Genomic DNA, 5,460 nt, shown 5'->3' with positions numbered 1-5,460 from the left:
TGGAACTTGAGTGTCAGTGTCAATTTGAATGTCAGCCTGAACTTGTGTATCCATGTCACTGTCAAGGTTAACCTCAAGAGATGTTGGACTGGTTTCAGCTTCACTTTGAGGAAGATCGCCATTACTATTCTCTTTATGATTTGTGCCCATGGCTTCCTCAACATCCAAGTTCTGGACTAGAAGGCTTTCAGACTCTTGATTAACCCATCTCATGGTTCTCTCCTCCAGGTCTGGTGGATCGACGTTTTCGACGCAGAACTCACTCCTAGCACTACAGGACTCATCCTCTGACTCTCTTGCAGAAATCAGGAAGCTTTCCTCCTCATCAGGTGACTCAACAGGTAGGAAACGTATGTCCAACATCAAATTCCTGTGAACTATCCTCACATTCCCTTTCTCATCCTTGAGTTTGTAAGTGTGCGTCTGCAGGTTCCTGTCCACTACGGTGTATACTACAGGGTGCCACTTATCTGCTAATTTCCTCTTTCTCCTTTATTCGCTACTAGCACACGATCCCCAATATCCAGACATGTCCCTCTGACTTTCTTGTTGTAACCATTTGCCTGTTTCCTCTGCTCTTTTTCAGAATGTCGCTGTGCTATCTCAGCAGCTTCATGGAGGTACGACATCAACGATTTTAGGCAAGTACCATGATCAACAACTACAGGGTCATGTAGTACCTGTCTGAACATAACATCCACCAGCAAACTTGGTACTCGACCAAACATAAGCTGGAAAGGAGCATACCCTGTTGTTTCATGGCCTGTAGCATTGTAGGCAAAGGTCAACGTTTGAATTTGCTCTGGCCACTTGTGCTTCTCTTTTAGAGGCAGAGTTCGAAGCATACTCCCCAAGGTCCGATTAAACCTCTCTACCCCCCCATTTCCCATTGGGTGGTATGCAGTGGTGTGAGACTTGGCAACTCCTGACAGTTTGAAAAGCTCCGCTAGAAGGGTACTCTCAAAGTTGGCTCCCTGGTCTGTATGGATGCGACTTGGGAATCCGTGCACACAGAATACACGGTCCCACAGCTTCCTTGCGACTTGTTTTGCTGATTGATTTGCACAAGGAAAGGTGTGAGCCAACTTCGTGAAATGGTCTGTCAAAACAAGCACATCAACGGAACGCTTTTTCCCATCCTCAGCAGTCCAGAAATCCAAACATACCAGCTCCATAGGCATGGAGGTCTTGATACTTTCAAGTGGGGCCCGTGCGGATGGTTCTGGAGCCTTGGCTAGAATGCACCTTTGGCAGCACTTGATATATCCACAAACATCATGCCCCATTCCTGGCCAAAAGAATCGTTGGCGGGCGAGATGGGTGGTCCTTGCTTGCCCTTGGTGGCCCGCCAAGTCATGTAATCCTGTCAAAGCTTGGTCCTTAAGGCTGGAAGGTAAGACCAACTGATACCGCTTATGTTTACTGTGTGGATCTTGTGTGACTCGGTACAGTATTCCATCTACAATCTTAAGTTTATCCCATTGCCTGAAAAGAGATAATGCTCTGGAATTCATATTGGCCCTTTCTCGTCTTGATGGTTGACGCTTTAAATTCATAAAGGACATAACTTTTGAAATGACCAAATCAGCCTCTTGCAAGTCCCTGATTTCGTTTGCAGTAATCATAGGAAGGGTATCAGCACCAGCAGGTACTAGATCTTGATAATACTGAATTATCTGCACAGCTCTTGCTTTTGATGTTTCTTCCCACTGATCATGTAAACTTAAGCAGGCTTTGACAGTGGTGCTGTCAAAGGGGGAGGCAAGACAGGACTGAGGGCAGATGTGTAGGTTCTGAGCACCTTGAAGAAAAGCTTCTCGAACTCCATCTCCATCAACCTCTTCGGCTTCCACAAGCAAATCACGATAGCGCTCCCTCATTAGCCTGACGCTCACAGTCTTGACAAAAGGGTCTCTACTCAGAGCGTCTGCCACTAAGTTTTTCGTCCCTGCTATATGCTTCAGCTTAAAAGTGTAAGCTGCCAGTTTTGACACCCAACGTTGCTAATAAGTATCGAGTTTTGCCTTAGACATAATGTATGTGAGTGGACTGTTGTCTGTCCAAACAGTAAATGTTTGGCCTTTCAACCAATGGCTAAATTTCTCACATACGTTCCACTTAAGTGCCAGAAACTCAAGCTTATGAACTGGATAGTTCCTCTGTGATTTGCTCAGGGTCTTACTTGCGAATGCAATTGGACGAGCTCGCTCTTCGCCTGCAGGCACTTGAGATAATACAGCTCCCAAACCGTCTAACGAAGCATCTATTGCAAGAATCAGAGGTCGAGTGAAGTCAGGATGTGCCAGTACCACACTTTGTAGCAAATTCTCCTTGAGACTAAATAATGCATGATCGCATTCCTTCATCCAATCCGTGGGTTTGAGCTTCCTATAAGTTCCTGCTTTAATATCTCCATTAATTCCTTTCTTCCTTCTCTGCCCAGCCGTAAGAGCAAAGAGTGGCTTTGCCAAAGAAGAACATCCAGGAATGAAATGTGGATAATAAAGGATCAAACCAAGGACGGATTTAATTCTTTGCACTGATGGGGTGCATCTGTCGTTTTCCATCAGATCAAATTTGGAGAGCTTCAAGATCACCTTGACTTTAGCAGGATCTACAGAAACTCCATCCCGGTCTATGATGTGACCTAGGAACTTTACAGAGGTTCTCAGCAGATGACATTTCTTAGGGCTCAACTTAAGGTTGTGCTGCCTCAAGCGACTGAACACAACCTCCAGCCTTTCCAACGCCCTTGTCCACTTGGAGCGAACACCAGCAGATCGTCGAGATAACATAACAAGCTGCTAAAGTTTAAGTCTCCAAAAATGCCTACCATCATCCGCATAAAGGAGGCTGGGCTGTTGCATTGCCCTTGCAGCATCCTATTATACTCGTGTAGCCCTACAGGAGTCGTGAACACAGTATATTTCTTGTCCTCTTCGGCCATGGGTATATTATAAAATCCTGATGTCAGGTCCATGGTGCTAAAAAGTGTGTTTCCGCCCAGAGCAGCTAAACAGTCAGACTGGTGTGGAAGTGGGTGTGCATCCTTTATCGTTCTGGCATTTAACAATCAAAAATCTGTGCATATCCTCAAACCCCATCCTTCTTCCACACCAAGACTAACGGGGCAGCATATTCACTTACAGACTTCCTAATTATCCCTTGTACCTCCATCTGAGACAGAACCTGATGCAACTTTTGGTAGTGTGCAGGTGGCACTCTACGATAAGGGAGTCTGAATGGACGCTCATCCATTAGCCGAATGCGGTGAACAAAGTCCTTTACTTCTCCACAGTCCAAAGCATGCTTGGAAAACACATTGTTGTATCTCTCCAGTAACTGGACTAACTTCTCTTTTGTCCCAAGGTCGACAGAACAAGACTGGATGTCAAGATCAGCAAGACCAACAGTTTCCAGTCGCTGTCTGAAATCTGAAGATGGATTAGGTAAGCACTGACTCTCCTTCTCAAACATCTCAGTTCGACTCTATCCCTGGAAAAGTTCAAAGTCCTCCACGGCGACACATGGCGATACATCTGCCAATTTGCGATTTCTCTTGAGAGTAATTGGCTTGTCAGAGATGTTGGTGACTTTTACGGGAGCCCAGCGATCACCCCACAATGGCGTGATAACTCACCCGATCATGATGTCTCTTGATACAGACCTTGAAGTCGTTGGTTCCACTACAACTGTGCTTCCTGGTGACATGGGGACATTTTTTGGCAACTTTCCCCAGACCAGGTGCTCCTGTCTTGCTAAAAGAGTAACACACTGTCTGGCAACTCTGTGCCCTTCCACCGACAAGTGTTGGCCATTACGTCAAGGAACTGCTCACATCCAGCCATCGGCTCCTTTGTCTCCTTAGAAAGAAGTCGGCAATAATCACTGTTGCCTTTCATGCGATGTGCGAGGAATTTGATCACATTTGTGCCAATGATTAAATCATCCCGCTGGCCAGGTACAACGAGAATAGGCACTAGACAACTCTCCCCATAAATTTTCAATTCAACCTCATACATACACTTTGGCCTTGTCACTTTACCTCCATATCCTACTAGAATGACTTCCTGTTGAAGAAGTGATGGTGGAGGCAATACATTCTCACTTATCATCCTCTTTTATGCTTTGTCGCTGAAAGTGCAGGCCATGGACCCTGTTTCAAGCATTACGTTAATTTGAAACACATTATTTATACTGACTGGTGCATAGAACAATTCATCAAATGCCTCAACGGCCTGGACATTTTGTGCTATCACTTTGGTTCCAGTGGGAGCCTGTGCACATGCATTTTCATATAAGTGATGGAGATCAACACTCTCTAGGGGTTCTTCGCTTGTGCCCACGCATCCCCCTTCCAAACGTGAGCCATCTAGTTTAAACCTGAAGAGCCCCTGAATGTTGTCAGACCAGGTCTCGACCTGTCACTTGAACAGTCTCTTTTACTATGACCAGGCTGGAAGCACGCAAAGCAGAGATGTTCTCGCCGGCAATTTGCATACTCTACAGAGCTTGCCTTGGGGCTGGTGAGATGGCATTTGGACAATTTGAGACAGTGCACGATCAAGACGATTAATCAGAGTTCTCATACAATTGTCATCACTATCTATAGTGTGTGCTGTACTGATTCGACTACACTCAACTGGTTCTGTTGAAAAGCCAACATCCACTTCATCAACATCTTGTGACGTCTGAACATGAGTAGTGACATGTCTTGAAGTAACATGACGCTTTGACTTCATTGACATCTGCTCTTTCAGGATATCTATGATAACCTTTGGGTTCTCAACTGGGTTTAAAGCTGAATTACAACGAAGAGTAACTCTGACAACATCTTTAGCTTTACCCATCAAACTGCTTAGAATCTCCTGATGTTGCTCTGCTACTGGTATTCCTCTCTTTCGCAGATATGTGTCCATCGGCTCCTCCCATTCATGCACCCCAAGCTTGTCTGATGAATCTCCACGGTCAACTGGGGGCTCCTTTGCGTCTGACTGCATGACCAATCTCACTCCAGTCAAGTTAAGTGAAGGTATATCTGATAATGTCTTAGAAGTATCTAACCTCTGTGTTTGTGCACCTCTATTCTCTCCTTCCACATAACTAGCTTCCCTTTGAGATGCTAAAATTGTCTGACCAACCTGTTGAGCAATATGTGCTATCAACCCTTGCCAGTTTGGATCATTTATGTCTGGAACAGCTAAGGGCACAGTGTCAGCTGTTGGATTGGGAACATTATCAGTTACACGTGTGGAGCACAAAACATGAGGCATTCTGTTCACTCTACTCTCCCTTTCAATTGGAGCGACTGGAGTGTCACCAAATATTCTCCCCATACCAAGACCCAACCCAGTCATTGTTTCATCAAAATCATCTCCATTTAAACTAAATGCCATGTTTGGTTTCGTACATAAAATAATTCCAACAAAAATTAAATGTCCAAATGTAATAAACTTAAGA

Source organism: Carassius gibelio, chromosome B5 (genome assembly GCF_023724105.1).
Source record: "Carassius gibelio isolate Cgi1373 ecotype wild population from Czech Republic chromosome B5, carGib1.2-hapl.c, whole genome shotgun sequence".
Classification (NCBI taxonomy): Eukaryota; Metazoa; Chordata; class Actinopteri; order Cypriniformes; family Cyprinidae; genus Carassius; species Carassius gibelio.
This window is presented reverse-complemented; position numbering follows the sequence as displayed.